At 46.4% G+C, this 20,155-nt stretch overlaps 1 protein-coding gene across 1 annotated transcript in view; it reads right to left on the bottom strand.

Moving 5' to 3' along the window:
• The window catches only part of LOC112103692 (solute carrier family 12 member 7), a 357,369-nt gene that overhangs the window by 336,528 nt on the left and 686 nt on the right, over positions 1 to 20,155 (bottom strand). The window lies entirely within an intron of this gene.

Here is a 20,155-nt window from a genome sequence, read left to right as displayed (position 1 = left end):
CCATGCCTTGCTAATTTATTAGAATTCTTTAAACTTATCAAAACAATGGCTGAAGGAGAATTAGGTGACAATAGATTTGGACTTTCAAATAGCCTTTGACAAAGTTTCTCCCAAGAAGTGCCAAAAAAAAAAAAAAAAAAAAAAAAAGTACTTAGACACAAAATGAAGTGTAGGAATAAATGGTCTATTTTCATTAGAGTGACCAGATGTCCCATTTTTAAAGGGACAGTCCCGTTTTGGGGGACTTTTTCTTATATAGGCACCTATTACCCCCCACCCCTGTCCCGTTTTTTCACAGTTGCTATCTGGTAACCCTAATTTTCATCATTGTAAAAATGGCATGTCACAAGGTGCTATACTATTTTGTTTAATATACTTAATGATCTGGAAAAGGGGTTGAGCGGCGAGGTGGCAAATTTTCTCTATGACAAAAAATTACTTAGCATAGACAAGAGTGGAGAAGACGAGGAGGAATTTCAGCAGGACCTAACTATATTAGGTGAATAATGGCAGATGAAACTCAATGTTGATAAAGGTAAATTAAATTATATTAGAAGTAGTCATTTAGGCTACTTATATAACCTAGTGGGTATTAATTTAAAGTATAACATCATTTGAAAAAAGACCTCTAGGAAGATCTATGCTCAAAGTGCAGCAACAACAACAAAGCCACAAAACAATAATGTGTACACAAACAATGGGGCTGAGAAATAATGTGGAAATATTACAATGCCCTTACATAAAATAAATCAATGGTACAGCCTCACCTGGAAAACAGTATTCAGTTATAATAGAAAGACAGGACTCAGACATGTGAAACAAGAAGAATTAGAGGCATGGAAAAACCTTCATATAAAGAGAGTTTGAAAGGATTGGGACTGTTTACCTTAGAGAGATTAACAGGGAATATGATAGAAGTACACAACTTTTGATTTAGTATAGCAAAGGTAGAACAGGACCTTCCATTCACCCTCTTTAACCCAAGAACAAGGGGACAATCAATTAAATTGAAAGGTGACAAATAAAAAGGAATCCGAAGAAGTGAGGTTTTTACCCATGAAAGCTTATGGCCAAATAAATCTGTTAGTCTTTAAGGTGCCACCAGACTCCTTGTTGTTTTTGTAGATACAGACTAACACGGCTACCCCCGATAAATAAAAAGGAAATAAATCTTTGCACAATGCATAATTGGACTGTGGAATTCAATGCTACAAGGTAGTACTGAGAATACAAAGTTAGCAGGATTTTAAAAAGGAATGTATATTTACACAAGTGTAACAATATGGCTGGAATAAATGCCTTATGTGACGAACTGAGACTGTTCTTAAAGTAGTCTGTGAATGCTGACAGGGGAGAGTGGCTGGGATAGCCGGCATTGGGGGATGGGAGCCTGACTGAAAATACCTGAGCCTGTAACATGAGAACCCAGAAGGGGGCTGGGACCAGGTGACACCTTGCCCCGGAGACTGAACAAAGGCTGGGGGAGGGGTCGCTGAAGGCAGAGTCTGGGAAGCTGGCTGGTGAGGTGGCTAGAAGGCAGACAGGGCTCTGATCCCCTAAGGGGGCTAGGGTGCCCGGGGACCCCAAGATGAACCCAACTGAGGGGGTCCTGTTGTCTGCGCCTGCAAGACCTGTACTGGACTGCATTCCTGTCGTCTAAATAAACCTTCTGCTTTACTGGCTGGCTGAGAGTCATGGTGAATCCCAGGACGCCGGGGGTGCAGGGCCCCGAGTCCCCCCACACTCCGTGACACCTTAGGCCTGGTCTACCCTACACAGTTAGGTCTACACAAGGCAGTTTACATTAACCTAGCTGTGGATGCATCTACACTGATGTCAAGGGACAGCTACCTAGAACACATCACTGGACATCAGCAATATCAGGACAGATGCACTTCTCATCGGCACTCCAGCTCATTCGGGAAAGTCACTGAAATGCTTCCCTGATGGATTGTATTGTCTAACAGACAACCAATCCTAAATTCTCAATTACTGAGGGATAATCTTCATTCATTGATATATTTGCTTTCCACAACCAATTCTCTGTATAACTTTTTATGATGAGCTATCATCAGCAGTGTTCTCCCACCAGCTTTTGAATGTTATGATTCCTGATGTCAGATTTGTGTCCATTTATTCTTTTGAGTAGAGACTGTCCGGTTTGGCCAATGTATATGGCAGAGGGGCATTGCTGGCACATGATGGCATATATCTGGCGTGGCAGATGTGATTAGGTCCTATGATGATGGGAGAACACTTCAACCTCTCTAATCACTCAGTGACAGACTTGAAGGTGGCAATTTTGCAACAAAAAAACTTCAAAAACAGACTCCAAAGAGAGACTGCTGAACTTGAATTAATATGCAAATTAGATACAATTAACTTAGGTTTGAACAGAGACTGGGAATGGTTGGGTCATTACACTAATTGAATCTATTTACCCATGTTTAAATATCCTCACACCTTCTATGGGTCATCTCGTTTATCACGTCAAAGGTTTTTTTCTCTCTCCTGCTGATGATAGCTCATCTCAATTGATTGGCCTCTTACAGTTGGTATGGCTACTTCCACCCTTTCATGTTCTCTGTATGTATAAATATCTTTTTTCTGTGTGTTCCATTCTATGCATCTGATGAAGTGGGCTGGAGCCCACGAAAGCTTATGCTCAAATAAATTTGTTAGTCTCTAAGGTGTCACAAGTACTCCTGTTCTTTTTGCGGATACAGACTAACACGGCTGCTACTCTGAAACCTATCCATGTGTAATTTATTTTCTTTTCAAAAATAGTTTCAGCATCTTCTGAATAGTCTGCTGTACTCAGATTACATTTATAAAAAACCTTGGCAGAGGCAGATTTTTTCAATTCGTTCTCAGATTTCTGTCCACTGTGGGTTTCAAACTTCAAAGTTGCAAACTCAGAGAGGTGTTAAGGGCTCACTAATCTCAATGAAATGTTCTCATCTGAAAGAGAATACCCCATGGAGATGAATACAGACTGAAACAATAGCTCAGATGTATGAACTGATCCATTCATTTCAGTGGGTGTTGCCTTTCCTCCTTCCCCAGTGCTGGAAAATTTCTGATATGTGTCAAGCATAATACTCATTCTCAGCTCCTCACTCCAGTCTCAGCAGTATAATCTTAGTACATGTTCTGAGCATGCCTGTTCTAAATGCCACACCCAGAGGGGCAGGGCTTCCCCAGATCCCAGCTCATAGGGGAGGTAAGAAGTGCAGTTCAGGCCCTTCCCCCCCTCCCCCGCCACTGAGTAAGGCAAACCCTCCCAGAACCTAGCTAGGGATGATAGGTGTCTGGCTGGCAGCTCCGGTCATCACTGCTCACTGGGCCATTAAAAGTCCAGTTGGCCACAGTGGGACAGGCAGGCTCGTGCCTGGCTCTGCGCGGCTCCTGGGAAAAAGGCAACATGAATCATAGAATCATAGAATATCAGGGTTGGAAGGGACCTCAGGAGGTCATCTAGTCCAACCCCCTGCTCAAAGCAGGACCAATTCCCAACTAAATCATCCCAGCCAGGGCTTTGTCAAGCCGGGCCTTAAAAACCTCCAAAGAAGGAGACTCCACCACCTCCCTAGGTAACGCATTCCAGTGCTTCACCACCCTCCTAGTGAAAAAGTTTTTCATAATATCCAACTTAGTCCTCCCCCACTGCAACTTGAGACCATTGCTCCTTGTTCTGTCATCTGCCACCACTGAGAACAGCCAAGCTCCATCCTCTTTGGAACCCCCCCTCAGGTAGTTGAAAGCAGCTATCAAATCCCCCCTCATTCTTCTCTTCTGGAGACTAAACAATCCCAGTTCCCTCAGCCTCTCCTCATAAGTCATGTGCTCCAGACCCCTAATCATTTTTGTTGCCCTCCTCTGGACTCTTTCCAATTTTTCCACATCCTTCTTGTAGTGTGGGGCCCAAAACTGGACACAGTATTCCAGATGAGGCCTCACCAATGTCGAATAAAGGGGAAAGATCACGTTCCTCGATCTGCTGGCAATGCCCCTACTTATACAGCCCAAAATACCGTTAGCCTTCTTGGCAACAAGAGCACACTGTTGACTCGTATCCAGCTTCTCGTCCACTGTGACCCCTAGGTCCTTTTCTGCAGAACTGCTACCCAGGCATTCGGTCCCTAGTCTGTAGCAGTGCATGGGATTCTTCCGTCCTAAGTGCAGGACTCTGCACTTGTCCTTGTTGAACCTCATCAGGTTTTTTTTGGCCCAATCCTCTAATTTGTCTAGGTCCCTCTGTATCCGATCCCTACCCTCTAGTGTATCTACCATGCCTCCCAGTTTAGTGTCATCTGCAAACTTGCTGAAAGTGCAGTCCACACCATCCTCCAGATCATTAATAAAGATATTAAACAAAACCGGCCCCAGGACCGACCCTTGGGGCACTCCGCTTGAAACCGGCTGCCAACTAGACATGGAGCCATTGATCACTACCCGTTGAGCCCGATGATCTAGCCAGCTTTCTATCCACCTTACAGTCCATTCATCCAGCCCATACTTCTTTAACTTGGCGGCAAGAATACTGTGGGAGACCGTATCAAAAGCTTTGCTAAAGTCAAGGAATAACACATCCACTGCTTTCCCCTCATCCACAGAGCCAGTTATCTCATCATAGAAGGCAATTAGGTTAGTCAGGTATGACTTGCCCTTGGTGAATCCATGCTGACTGTTCCTGATCACTTTCCTCTCCTCTAAGTGTTTCAAAATTGATTCCTTGAGGACCTGCTCCATGATTTTTCCAGGGACTGAGGTGAGGCTGACTGGCCTGTAGTTCCCCGGATCCTCCTTCTTCCCTTTTTTAAAGATGGGCACTACATTAGCCTTTTTCCACTCATCCGGGACCTCCCCCGATCGCCATGAGTTTTCAAAAATAATGGCTAATGGCTCTGCAATCTCATCCACCAACTCCTTTAGCACCCTCGGATGCAGCGCATCCGGCCCTATTGACTTGTGCACATCCAGTTTTTCTAAATAGTCCCGAACCACTTCTTTCTCCACAGAGGGCTGGTCACCTTCTCCCCATACTGTGCTGCTCAGTGCAGTAGCCTGGGAGCTGACCTTGTTCGTGAAGACAGAGGCAAAAAAATCATGGAGTACATTAGCTTTTTCCACATCCTCGGTCACTAGGTTGCCTCCCTCATTCAGTAAGGGGTCCACACTTTCCTTGACTTTCTTCTTGTTGCTAACATACCTGAAGAAACCCTTCTTGTTACTCTTAACATCTCTTGCTAGCTGCAACTCCAAGTGTGATTTGGCCTTCCTGATTTCACTCCTGCATGCCTGAGCAATATTTTTATACTCCTCCCTGGTCATTTGTCCAATCTTCCACTTCTTGTAAGCTTCTTTTTTGCGTTTAAGATCAGCAAGGATTTCACTGTTTAGCCAAGCTAGTCGCCTGCCATATTTACTATTCTTTCTACACATCGGGATGGTTTGTTCCTTCAACCGCAATAAGGATTCTTTAAAATACAGCCAGCTCTCCTGGACCCCTTTGCCCTTCATGTTATTCTCCCAGGGGATCCTGCCCATCTGTTCCCTGAGAGAGTCAAAGTCTGCTTTTCTGAAGTCCAGGGTCCGTATTCTACTGCTCTCCTTTCTTCCTTGTGTCAGGATCCTGAACTCGACCATCTCATGGTCACTGCCTCCCAGGTTCCCATCCACTTTTGCTTCCCCTACTAATTCTTCCCTGTTTGTGAGCAGCAGGTCAAGAAAAGCTCTGCCACACCCAAAATCCCTCCCAGAGCCCACAGCTTGTCCCGCACCCCTACCCTCTGCCCCAGCCCCATGTCTCCCCCCCCCACTCTGAACCCCTCGGCCCCAGCCCAAGGTCCCCTCCAGCACCCCAAACCCCTTGTCCCTGGCCCTACCCCAGAGCCCACACACCCAACCAGAGACCTCACCCCCCACATCCTAACCCCCTGCCCAAGCCTGGAGCCCCCACCCACACCCTGAATCCCTCATTTCTGGCCCCACCTCATTTCTGGCCCGCATCCTCATCCCAGAGCCTGTATCCCCTCCCACACACCAACCCCCTACCTCAACCCAGAGCCCCCTCCCACACTCTGAACCCCTCGGCCCCACCCTCCAGCCCTGAACCCCCTCCTGCACACTGAACTCCTCATCTCTGGCCCCACCTCAGAGCCCGCACCTACAGCCAGAGCCTTCACACACCCCCATACCCCAACCCCCTTCCCCAGCCCAGTGAAAATGAGTGAGTGAGTGAGCGAGGGTGCAGGAGAGCGCACAACAGAGGGAGGGAGCATAGAGTGAGCGGGGGAGGGGCTTTAGGGCAGGGGCATGGGTGTTTGGTTTTCTGCGATTAGAAACTTGGCAACCCTACATGAAGGGGAGAGGGGATAAGACCCCCATAGATTGCCAGGTTCCCCCAGATCCTGGCACACATACAGGAAGGAAGGGAGTAGGGCTCAGATACCCCTGAGGGATGCGGGAACCCCAGATTCTAGCTCATATGGGGGGGTAGGAAGATGGGCTCAGTCCCCCCAGAAAGGCAAGCCCCCTCCAAAACCTGGCTCCCATAAGGAGTCAGTGAAAGGTATTCAAACACCCCAGAGGAGCAGGAAATCCCAGATCCTGGCACACACACAGCAGTGCAGGGAGTAGGGCTCAGACATCCCCAGCAGGCAGAGACCGCCTGATCTCAGCACACATTGGGGGTAGGCTACCATCCATCCCCATTTACCCAGCCCCAAATCTCTCGCCCCTATTCCTCCCACTTCCTCCCATAAACTGCCCCCTCCTGCCAGCAAACATACCCATATCTTTTTGTTTAAAAAAACAAAACCCAACTATACCCCAAAATAAATAATAAATAAGAAGAAGAAGAAGAAGAATAAAAGCCCTGACAGATTTTAGCAATATGCCATGCAACCTTTTCCAAATTTCTGCCTAAGGTGGGACTTGAACAACACTGACTGGCTGAGTCAGGATCAAAGAACTACTGCTTATTCCCGTAAGTTATGCAGCTCATGTGAAAATTTAACAATTCTGTTAACTTCTCTGTCTGCCTGTGCTCAGTGTAATTTTATAAGCATGTCAGTTAGCAAAAGTGGCTTGTGACGGGATAAACTAGAGAAGCAAAATCTTTTTTAAATAAGTTTTAATTTGATTTTCTCCAAAGGGCTGGCTGGTGCAATGAATTCTGTTGGGTTAACCTTTGAGTGTTGGTCACGTTGGTGCAATGATTTGAACCCTAATTTGATCTCTATCTGTGATTAAATAAATGTTGCCAGATTCTCTCAGCCTTAAGAAATATTGTCCCCCACTGCCTCAGGGGGCTGTATCTCAGGAAACTGTTTGTCAAATGGCCCAAAATTTGGAGCACTAACAGTACCCAGCACACTGATGAGGCATACCAAATTTCAAGTCAATCCAAGCAACCATGTAGACTTTAAAAAACAAAGTCTAGGTTTAAATAAAAACCTGGTCTTAACTCACTCTGCTATAATAATTACTTTCATGGGGAGAAAAAATTGGGAACTAAAGGGCTCTTTATTCTAGCAAAACAAGAACTTATGGCTGGAAGCTGAAGCCAGACAAACAAACTGGAAATAAGACAAGTTTTCAACAAGGAGAGTGATTAACCATTGGAACAAATTACCAAGGGAAGTGGTGAATTCTCCATCTCTTGATGTCTTTGAATCAAGACTGGATGCCTTTCTAGAAGATATGCTTTAAACAAAAAGGTATTGGGCTCAATCCAGGGATAACTGGGGCAAATTCAAGACTAGATCACAAGACTAATGGTCCCTTCTAGCTTTAAAAATCTATGAGAGCAAGCAGGTGTCAGAATGCAAATTCAGTTCTTTATTAGAGTAGTCAGAGAGTGGGGGGGGGAAACTGTACCCAAAGCAACATCAATCATTCATTAAGGGAACACGTATTAAAAATCAATACTTTGTTTATGAACAGATAAGTCTGCATCAGGACCAAATCCATCCAACCAAAACCTGAAAAGCATTGAAATAAGTTAAGGGGACAGACTTGTGTGTTCCTTCCACCTTCACGTTGTCTATCTGCACTCTACTGCTCCATAAGGTTTTAACTTCCATCTCCAACAGATATCAAAAAGCAACACATACTACAACTTCAAATTTACACACTAGTGCAAAACCTAAACAGTGATATCATAAGCTTTATATATAAATTATATTAACAGATAAGCACATCTGGACTGTCACATTTGGAAAGTTATTCTGCCATAAGATTGCTGAGATAATTGTTTAGGTTTTGTGCTAGAGTGTAAGCTTCATGAAGTTGCCATATGTATTGCTTTTGGTATCTGGAAATGGTATTTGGTATTTGGAAATGGAGGTGAAAGTGTATTATAGGCCATATGAAGGGGTTTGCTAATTTACTGTTCATTTATACAGCTTTAGTGTACCTTAATGCAGCATTTCTCAAACTGGGGTCCTTACTCCAGGGAGTCCATGGGCCCCGCTGATCAACTCAACTCCTCCCCCTCCCATCCTGTGCCTCCTACACGCCAGGGAACAGCACACCAGGGAACAGCTCTTCAGCAGCACCCAGGAGGCGCTGGGAGGGAGGCGGAGGAACCGGGATGGGGCTTGCTCGGGGGAGGGGGCAGAAAGAGGTGGGGAAGAGGAGGGGAAGAGGCGGAGCAGGGGCAGGAAGAGGCAAGGTGGGGCCTTGGGGATCCGCAAAAAAATTTAAAATCAAAATGGGGCTCCTCAGGCTGCTAAAGTTTGAGAACTGCTGCCTTAATGGATAGTTAAGGGGAAAAGGAAGCTGCACCTACCTGGGAATGAGAAGGAGAAATTATGCTGTTAAAGCTGCTCCTGACTATGCTGACCCACCTGACCAGTTCAAGAGACTTTGACATGCCTCAGTAGATTCTTTGTCTATAAAACTGTATCGGTTTCATAATTACTAGAAGGATGTATAATTAGAGCAACCCTCTGTGTTTAGAAGTGATGCACGACCTGGCAGGTGGAAGGAATCTCCATGAAACACTCCATAGACTCTGATGGACTTCTAGAAACTGGATACAGCCAGGAGAGGCTACAGCAACATGGTACAAGTCTGTATTAAATCAGCAGATCTGCCTATCATATGGCTTCTTGTTCTGATTCCCCCATTCCTGCCAGTATGACACATACCTCTCGACCTTAAAACATGTCAATGGGAGACTCCTGCAAGTATGACAGCTGCCCTCTTGGCTGACAGTGGGATTGACCCAATTAGCACAAGATGCTTTTTATTTCTGAGGTAAAAAAAAGTCAGGCTCAAGCTCAGAGCTGCTACAGACTCACATCCTCCGTCCATTGGCCACAGAGAACGATGTACAACATACACACTGGCCAATAGTGTTCACAAGCAAAATGTAAAATACATGTATTTTGGTAATTCACAACATAATTTACAGATTAAAGCAAATTTGGACTTAAAAAAAATACGAAGAGGGGCTTCTTACTGTGTGAATCACACCATGCCATCCTCCCACACAGATAAGCAGTTATGTTTGAACCCCTTGACCTTCAGATTGCTAGCTTGGACCCTTGTTACTTGAGCAACTGAGTAATTGCTAGTCCCTTTCTAGACTAGCCACTGGAGAGGACTGGACCAATATTTTCCCAGAGGGTTATACAACTATTTAGTAATCAGGAGTGAAATATTGGTGATCACAAATTCTGGGTTCTATCCCTCGCTCTGGGAAAGGAGCGTGGTTCATAGTGGTTAGAAATAGGATAACTAACTGGTGAAGACACTCTGAAAGACAGCATGGTACAGTGAATAAGTCTGGGTTTTGTCATGTTAGAGATATGAATTCTGGGTTGCAGTGACCAGTGACCATGCATAAGAGCTGTAACTTATTTTTAACAAGGGGAGTGGGATGTTCAGCAGCAATTACCTGATGGTATCCTAGGTTGGAGTTCATGGCCTGAGGCCTGGTCTTCACTAGAAAGTTAGGTCTCTTGAACTACATAAGTCAGGGGGTGTGTAAAATCCACACTCCTGAGTGGCACTGTTAAGCCGATTTAAGTCCCCATGTAGATAGCACTAGGTCGACGAAAGAATTCTTCCTTTGACTTAGCTACTGCCTCCTCAGGAGGTGGATTACTTACACTGATGGGAGAACCCCTCACATCTGCATAGGTAATGTCTACACTGAAGCGCTGCAGTGGCGCAGCTGTAGCGTTTAATTATAGACATACCTTTAGGTGATGTCTACACTAGCGAGCTTACAGCAGCAGAGCTGTACCAATGCAGCTGCACCACTGTGCACACTGCCACTTATGCCAGTGAAATTTATGTCGCTCAGGGGAGTGTTGCTGACATAAGTGGCAGTGTAGATATGGCCTTAGTCAATATTAAGGGTAGTAAATTGCATGGGAATTTAAACAGACCTTAGAAGTGAGATTTTAATTCCTGGTCTCCTCTTTCCCAGCTCAGGACATTTTCTCCTAGGCTCAGAGGTATTTGGCAAGAGTTTTTGTCCCTCCTTGCTCACACCATAGCAGAATTGTCATCAATGTCAGTGGGTTCAGCCTCCCACACAAATTTGCAATTATAGCTAAAATAGTATAACATGATCTATAAACAACTACCAATGTATAACTGATATTTGAGCAATCAGCACAAGAAACAATAATGTGGACATACATCAGATTGCAGAGAATTTTTGCATTTGTTGCAAAAGGGTGACAAAGAAGGGTTAGACAATCTAATGCAATTGCCAAAAGGGATGAATATTATTCTCTGTCAATTCATTTTTCATCAATCCACCATGAAAAAGTCAAATGATACTCAAAATTTATATTCCATGTGTTATTTTTTACTATTTCAGTGACATTTTTGCAAAATAAAGGTTTAAATCTCCTGTTAAGGTTACATCATAGATTTCAGTTTAACTACGGTTTAGATAAACTACCACTGCACCATAATAGAAAACATTAGTAATAACAAAGTTAAACAAAACCAAAATTCTAGTATATAAGCCTTATGTAGATAAGTGTAAAACATTCACTGGATGTGCTAGAGAATACTCACAGAAGACACTTATTAAAATTCTGCCACAAAATTGATGGAAAAACTAAAATGATTTCTCTGCCTCTGACAGCTAAGTCCTGTCTACAGGAAACTACATCATCTGTTCCAGAGAATGCTTCCTAATAATTTTGATGGATACATTTCTGCCTTAAGTATAAACAAAATTTCTTCAAATAGTTAACATTAAAAAGAAAAATCAGACTAAAAAGCACCAGGAAAACAAACAAACAAAAAATACCATGGAAAAGGAGTCTTGAATCACCGCCTTCCATTCCATGAAATGTCAGAGTATTCTGCTCCTGATTTAACAATAGTTAGAAAATACTGACACTATTACTCTATTATTGCTGTATAATATTTAATATAATACTTTTTGTATTGTTCATTTAATCCAATGTACTGAACAAAACAACGTGTTTTAAAAAGGTATCCAAGACGCTTCTGGTAAAAAAAAAAAAGTGTGCTTTAATCTGTCATTGGATGAAATGGCCCTGAAATTAATACAATCTGTCTGGCAGACAGTTAAAAACAAAAGCAAAAAACCCTTCAGAATATTGACTACAGACCACGCGTTAATAACAAAAACTATAGGAATAAATTACTCTTTGCTAGGATCATTCCACAATAGACTAAAGTTGAAATTATCCATTGAAACTCCCTATTTTATAATAAATCAGCTTGTTCACTTTTCATATCTCTGATTCTCTGAGTAGAACTACCAATGCCAAGAAGATGGCAGAAATTAAATCCCTTTTCTGCTTGCAACACTTGAAGCTGAGAAGAGTTAGATGTTTTGACAATTTGATTACCACAGTCTTTCCCCCTTCTCCCCAATTTTCCTCTCTTTTCTTTTTAAGAAGATTTTGACAATAAATATATTCTTTTTCACGTAATATTCTTTAGCAGAATTGGCCACGTGTAAAATAAGTTTTCATTACATTTACATGTAAAAATTTTATTTTCATATATAAAAATAAATTAAGAAACATTATCCATTAAGGCAATTTTAATATTTTCAGTGTTCAATCTATGGAGGTTGATTGATACCAGAATGACCACTTCACTATTAGTGAAACCTGGCGCAAAATGATCCTGGAGTATATAAGTTCAGTTAGATAGTATACAATGCTTTTCATATCCAAGTGCTTCTTCAATCAATGAATAGCAGAACCTTTTAAATATAGCCTGGAATAAAGACAGTCAAACTTGTGAAGAAGAATGTACCCAACAAAGAACAGAAAGTAATTCCAGAGGGTACAGTTAAAACTGTATCTGGTTCCTGAGATTCGGGGATTATATTAGAGGTATAATAATGATACCTGTTGGAATCGTTTGTAAGCATTGTAAAAATGTGTTCAGACCATCTAAATTCTTAAATCACTTTATAATCTTCCTAGAGAATCTTCAAGTAAATGTAATTGAAAATTATGGAATTGATTTGTCAGACATTCCTTTATCCCTCCCCCCTTATGCCCTCATACTATGATGCACATAAAAGTTTATAACCAATTAGTATGGGGTGGGTTCTCATTCTTTTCATCATATAGACCAGAGGTGGCCAACCTGAGCCTGAGAAGGAGCCAGAATTTACCGATGTACATTGCGAAAGAGCCACAGTAATACGTCAGCAGCTCCCCATCAGCTCCCCTCACCCAGCGCCTCCCACCCACCAGCAGCCCTGCCAATCATCGCCTCCCCCTCCCTCCCCGCACCTCCCGATCAACTGTTTCGTGGCGTGCAGGAGGCTCAGGAGGGGGAGGAGGGAGGAGTGAGAGCACGGCAGGCTCAGAGGAGGGAATAGGAAGGGGTGGAGTGGGGTCAGGACCTGTGGCAGAACCAGGGAGTGAGCACCCCCTAGCACATTGGAAAGTTGGCGCCTGTAGCTCCAGTCCCGGAGTCGGTGCCTATACAAGGAACTGCATATTAATAATAATTATTATTATTATTATTATTAATGGAGATATCCCATCTCCTAAAACTGGAAGGGACCTTGAAAGGTCATCGAGTCCAGCCCCCTGCCTTCACTAGCAGGACCAAGTACTGATTTTGCCCCAGATCCCCAAATGGCCCCCTCAAGGACTGAACTCACAACCCTGGGTTTAGCAGGCCAATGCTCAAACCACTGAGCTATCCCTCCCCCTCATATTAACCTCTGAAGAGCCGCATGTGGCTCCAGAGCCACAGGTTGGCCACCCCTGATATGGACCATGTTAATCCAGACCGCCTTGAGCACCATCTGTCTTCTCATCTGTGATCATCTAACATTCCTGCAGTAACTACAGCAATTTCTTATATGTAGGGCCCTACGAAATTCACGGTCCATTTTGGTCAATTTCACCATCGTAGGATTTTAAAATTTGTAAATTTCATGATTTCATCTATTTAAATCTGAAGTTTCACAGAGTTGTAATTATAGGGGTCCTGGCCCAAAAAGGAGTTGGGGGGCATGTTGCAAGGTTATTGTAGGGGGTTGTGGTACTGCTACCTTTACTTCTGCACTGTTGCTGGCGGCAGCACTGCCTTCAGAGCTGGAAAGCTGGAGAGCAGCGGCTGCAAGCCAGGAGCCCAGCTCTGAAGGCAGAGCCGCCGCCGCCTCCAGCAGCACAGAAGTAAGGATGGTATGGTATGGTATTGCCATCCTTACTTCTGTGCTGCTGCTGGCGGGCACTGCCTTCAGAGTTGAGCACCCGGCCAACAGTCACAGCTCTCTGTCCACCCAGCTCTCGAGTCAGCACAGAAGTAAAGGTGGTAATACTGCGACCCCTCTAAAATAACCTTGTGACACACACACACACACACACACACACACACACGCGCGCGCGCGCGCAACTCCTTTTTGGGTCAGGGCCCCCAATTTGAGAAACGCTGGTCTCCCTGTATAGTATAGGGTAAAAGCACACAAAAGAGGAGATTTCATAGGGGGAGACCAAATTTCACAGTCCATGACGCGTTTTTCATGGCCATTGATTTGGTAGGGCCCTATTTATAGGGAAAGATAACACAAGAAAAGTATTTAATGTATTTATAACTGTCTTTAAAGCAGCTTAGCAACTGGAAACAAGGGGAAGAGCCAGAACTGCGTGACCCATCAGTGATGCAAAGACCACAGTTTGAAAATTTCTGCTCTAATATGTTCCAGTCGGAGGGAAAAAAATGGTTACTCACCTCTCGTAAACATTGTTCTTCGAGTTGTGTTGCTCATATCCATTCCAATTAGGTGTGCACGTGCTGCGTGCACAGTCATCAGAAAGTTTTTCCCCTAGCAGCACCCGTCAGGTTGGCTGTGGAGCCCCCTGGAGTGGCGCCTTCATGGCGTTCAATACCGACCTAGCGCCTCCTCAGTTCCTTTTTGCCGGTTACTCCAACAGAGGGGAAGGCGGGCCGGTTTGGAATGGATATGAGCAACATATCTCAAAGAACAAAGTTATGAGAGGTGAATAACTGTTGTTTCCTCTTCAAGTGATCGCTCATATCGATTCCAATTAGGTGACTCCCAAGCCTTACCTAGGCGGTGGGGTCGGAATTAAGGAAACGCTGATTGTAGCACCATTCTGCCGAAAGCTGCGTCATCTCTGGTGTGCCGGACAACGGCGTAGTGAGAGGTGAAAGTATGCACAGAGGACCAAGTTGCTACCCTGCAGATTTCTTGGATCAGGACCTGGGCCAAGAGCACTGCTGATGAGGTCTGGGCCCTTGTGGAGTGTGCTGTAAGAGCAGGGGCCGGTACTTTGGCCAGCTCATAGCATGTGCGGATGCATGATGTGAACCAGGAGGATATTCTTTGAGATGAGACCAAGAGCACTTTTATCCAGTCTACCACCGCTATAAACAACTGGTTCAATTTTCTGAACGGCTTAGTGCGCTCAATTTAGAAAGCTAGTGCTCGCTGAACATCGAGGGAATGCAGCCTTTGCTCTCGGTTACTTGCATGAGGCTTAGGGTGAAAGACAGGCAGGAAAATGTCCTGGCTGGTGTGGAAGTACGACACCACTTTGGGGAGAAAGGCCGGGTGCGGCCTGAGTTGCACCTTGTCCTTCTGGAAAACCGTGTAAGGCAGGTCAGAGGTGAAGGCCTTTAGCTCAGACACCCTCCTCGCAGAAGTAATAGCAACCAGGAAAGCTACCTTCCATGACAGATACAGGAGGGAGCAGATTACCAGTGGTTCAAATGGGGCCCCATGAACCTGGAGAGGACCAGGTTAAGGGCCCATGCAAGGACAGGCTGCCTGATCTGGGATGTAGGTGGTCCAGACCTTTGAGGAAGCGACCAACCATAAGGTTGGCAAAGACAGATTGACCAGACTCTCCTGGGTGGAAGGCCGACATAGAAGTGAGGTGTACCTTTATGGAGGATGCCATCAGGCCTTGCTGTTTCAGGTGTAGGAGGTACTCCAAGATGAGAGGTACAGGCGCCTGGAGGGGGGGTGTCACACTGGTCACACCAGCAAGAGAATCTCTTCTACTTTGCCAGATACATGGCTCTAGTGGAGTGCTTCCTGCTGCCGAGGAGGACCGCCCTTACTTGTTCTGAGCACAGAAGTTCCATGGGGCTCAGCCATGATGCTTCCAAGCCGTATTCTGAACTCCTGGTAGAAAGGATGCTTCCAGGTGAATGGAGTGGGCTATGCAGAACTCCCACAGCCGGAGGGCCTCCTGGCATAGAGGGGAGGAACGGTCTCCACCCTGCTTGTTGATGTAAAACATGGCAGTGGTGTTGTCCGTTAGAACTGCTACGCACTGGTCTTGTAGTTGGGCCTGAAAGGCGTGGCAGGCTAGGCGCTCCGTCCTCAGCTGCTTGATGTTGATATGTAGGGAGAGCTCGTCCTGCGACCACAGGCCCTGTGTCTGGAGGTCTCCCAGATGCACACACCATCCCAGAGACAATGCATCCGTAACCAGGACAAGGAAGGTTGAGGGTTGTGGAAGGCGACTCCTTCACACACTGCTTGAGGGTTGAGCCACCAGTTGAGGGATGTGAGGACCTGCCCTGGCACTGTGACCACTGAATTCAAGCTGTTGCGCCCCAGGCAGTAGGCTGAGGCGAGCCATGCCTGCAAAGGTCTGAGCTGCAGCCTGGCATGCCGGGTCACGTAATTGCAAGCCGCCATGTGGCCGAGGAGACTCAGGCACCCCCTTGCTGTTGTGGTTCGGAATTGCTGGATGCTTTGAACTATGTCCGTGATGGCTCGGAATTGGGTCTCTGGCAGAAGAGCTCGTGCCTGAACTGAGTCTAACACTGCCCCAATGAATTTTATTCTCTGGGTCAGTTCCAAGGTCAACTTCCCCAAGTTGAGGAGGACACCCAGTCACTCGAACGTATACCTGACCAAATGGATTTGGGACTGCACCTGCCCCCTGGTGCGGCCCCTGAGCAGCCAATCATCGAGGTAGGGGTATACTTGCACCTGCTGTCGACAGAGGAAAGCAGCCATGACCGACCTGCACTTGGTGAATACTCGGGGGGCTGTTGAGAGGCCGATTGGTAGGACAGTGAATTGGTAATGCTTGTGGTTGACCACAAAGCGTAGGAAGCACCGGTGTGTGGGACGAATCGCTATATGGAAGTATGCCTCCTTCATGTCGAGTGCGGCATACCAGTCTCCCAGATCCAGGGAGACCATGCTCAACTTCAACTTTACCATGAATTTGTTGAGTCCGCACAGATCTAGAATGGGTCTGAGACCCCCCCCCCCCCCTTGACCTTGGGAATTAGGAAGTATTGGGAGTAGAATCCCTTGCCCCTTAGCTCCTGAGGAACCTCCTCCACTGCTCCCATGGCGAGGAGCGCCTGCACTTCCTGGATAAGGAGTTGCTCGTGAGAGGGGTCGCTGAAGAGGGACGGTGAAGGGGGGTGGGAGGGAGGGTAGGAGCAGAACTGGAGAGAATATCCCACTTCCATCGTGCAGTGGTCCAAAGTTATTTGTGACCAAGCACAGTAGAAGTGGGACAGATGATTCAAAAAAGATGGGGAAGGATCTGGAATCAAGGCTGGTGCACCATCCTTGGGCGCTCCTTCAAAAGGCCTGCTCGGAACCCACTGATAGTTTAGTAGGGCCTTGGCCCTGCCAGGAAGGGGGGTTGGAAGGCTTCCTTCTGCCATTCCTGCCCCTTCTTCTGTAAAAGTCCTGCCTCAGCTGAGGAGGACAGGAGCGCTGCTACTGCTGTTGGGGCTTGAAATGTTTGCGTGGGGTTGCATAGTAGCCCTTGAGTCTTTTAGGTTATGCAGCCAAGAGTCAGTCTGCTCCGTGAACAGGCCCGCCCCATCAAAAGGTAAGTCCTGCATCATCTGCTGAACCTCGTGAGGAAGGCCGGAGGCCTGCAACCATGAGCTACGCCTCATGAAGATGCTGAAGGACAAGGTGCGCACTGCCAAGTCCGCAGCATCCAGTGAGATCTGTAAAGAGGTCCGTGCCACCGCCTTGCCTTCCTCCACTATAGCTCCAAACTCATCCCTGGACTCCGTTGGCACCAGCTCCTTGAATTTGAGCATCGAGTTCCATGAGTTAAAATTATACCGGCTCAGAATTACCTGCTGATTGGCATTCCTGAGTTGTAGCCCCCCCGTCGAGTACACCTTACGCCCAAATAAGTCCAAGCACTTGGTGTCCTTGGACTTAGGTGGTGGGGCTTGTTGCCCCTGCCTCTCCTTCTTGTTCACTGCCGCAACCACCAATGAACAAGGCTGCGGTGGCATGAAGAGGTATTTGTACCCCTTCAATGGAACGAAGTACTTCCTCTCAACACCCTGCAAGATGGTCTTGGCATTGGCCTGTATGGTCTTGATGAGGGGCAGAGCCACTCTTGAAGGACCTTCTGGAACCAAAATGTCAACCAGCGGGTCCTCCGACTCCACCACCTCCTTGGCCTGCAGAGCCATGTTGCGCGCCACCCTGCAAAGGAGGTCCTGGTGGGCGTGGCTGTCTATGGGGGGCGGTCCAGAGATAGAAGTGCCCGCAACTGCCTTGTCTGGGGAGGAGGACAAGGAGACTACAGGGGGAACAGGGTCCTCCTGTCCCTCCTGCTTGTCAGGAAACTCCTGTCTCATTGGCTGGACCAGGTAGACCAGGGTCCTGCTCAGAAACTGGAGTTGGAGTTGGTTCCGTCGGAAGGCAGGGGCACAGCACCTCCTCAGCACCCCTAGGGGTGGGGCGACTGGCGGAAGCCTCCAGCACCAGCAGTTCATGGTGGTATGCCCACAGGGTCCAAAATGGCCACTGTGCTGGTCCCTGCCACTGCACAGGCCACGGCCCTGCCTCCATCTCAGAGCATCCACGGCCTGACTGGTGTCGGCCCCACTCTGAGTATCTAGGTCCCGCCTCTGCATCTGAAGACCGGGATCGGAACTGCAAAGGCCAGGGCAGTGCTGAGCTGAGCTGATCCTGGGAGCGGCGCCGCATTGGGGAGCAGCGCCGTGATGCCAGAGAGCGGTGTCGTGAGAACTTGCCACGGGTCTTGCCATGCCAGCGGAGGCTGAGGTCTAAGTGCTGCCTCCATAAGGAGCTGCTTGAGTCAAAAGTCTCACTCCTTTTTGGTTCTGGGGCGAAAGCCCTTACAAATCCTGCACCAATCGGCTTGGTGAGCCTCCCCCAGACACTTTAGACTAGCATCGTGGGGGTCGCCCATTAGCATGGGCTTGCTGCAGGACTTGCAGAGCTTGAACCCCTGGGATTTGGACATGTAAGCTCTCCCAAGGAAAAGCGGTTGGGACAAGGGGTAAACCCCCCAGCCCAACTGCTAACTACTAATACTAACTAAAAACTAAGTAATATGTATAGAAAACAACAAATAACGAAACTAGGGAAATGTGGTAGGACTTGCTAAGCAAGACGCCACAGTTCCAACAACCATCACTGGTGATAAGAAGGAATCAAGGAGGCACGATGTTTGGCAGGGTCATATATTGAACACCATGAAGGCGCCACTCCAGGGTGCTTCACAGCCGACCCAACGGGTGCTGCTAGGGGAAAAACGTTCTGACGACTGTGTATGTGGCACGCCTAACTGGAATTGATATGAGCAATCGCCCAAAGAAGAACAATGTATTTTAATAGAATTTACAATTAAAGAAGGCTGATTTGTGGGAAAGGATTGCTAGTATATTGTTCAATTGCACTCAATCATTTTCAAGACAAATCTTCAAGATGACTATTTAACCACATTACAGAATTGATTAGTTTCATTAGACCCTCCTTTTTCCTTTACACAAATGTACTGTCTTGCTCTTCCCTCAAACTTGAATCACTACCATTCAGGCAGATGCAATTTTGATGGCAGCACCTAGTAGCCTAAATTACTGGCACCTTACTGCTTAGTGGCAGGAAACTGTCCAGCACAGCAGGAAATGATCTGTGTACAGTTCTTGCCAGCAGAGTGCATGACTGAACAGATATGTGGTCTAGGGGCAGTAGTGGTGTGGACCCCATCTTTACCAAAGATAACATGTACTATCTCCCCAATGTTTGCAGTCATGCAGACCACCTTCCCTCCTCTTGAGCCACTTTCCCTCCTCTTCATCTCTGTAGCAAGTTACAGCAATTGTTTATATGGATTTCTAATATTAATAGCATTTATATATCTGTCTTCCAGTTGTCTTTTTGGGGGGGGAATAGCCACACTGGTTACTTTTGCTCTTCATTTTGTTTCCCCACTCTCTCCCCCTTCCTTCCTTCCCCCCCCCCCTTTTAGCACACTTCCCACAACCTCTTTTGCATAAGATAAGTCCCTGCCACTTGATTCTTTAATCTATGGGGTATTGTCGACCACTTGTTCTATTCTTTCTACTCTAGGGGTTCTCAAACTGGGGGTCAGGACCCCTCGGCGGTCGCGAGCTGTCAACCTCCACCCCAAAGCCCGCTTTGCCTCCAGCATTTATAATGGTGTTAAATATATTTTAAAGGTGTTTTTAATTTGTATTGGGGGGTTGCACTCAGAGGCTTGCTATGTGAAAGGGGTCACCAGTACAAAAGTTTGAGAACCACTGCTCTACTCCACTGGACATCCTGCCCACTGCCTCATTTCTTTTTCTCATTAGCAGCTCCAGTCCACCTGCAGTCCAGTCCCAGAGAGCACCTCCTTCCTTGTCTGCCTATCCAGCAGAAACACATAGT

The sequence above is a fragment of the Terrapene carolina genome, unplaced genomic scaffold, assembly GCF_002925995.2.
Source record: "Terrapene carolina triunguis isolate 2854851 unplaced genomic scaffold, T_m_triunguis-2.0 Scaffold580, whole genome shotgun sequence".
NCBI lineage: Eukaryota > Metazoa > Chordata > Testudines > Emydidae > Terrapene > Terrapene triunguis.
The sequence above is the reverse complement of the archived record's forward strand: the minus strand, read 5'-3'. Positions and strand labels throughout refer to the sequence as shown.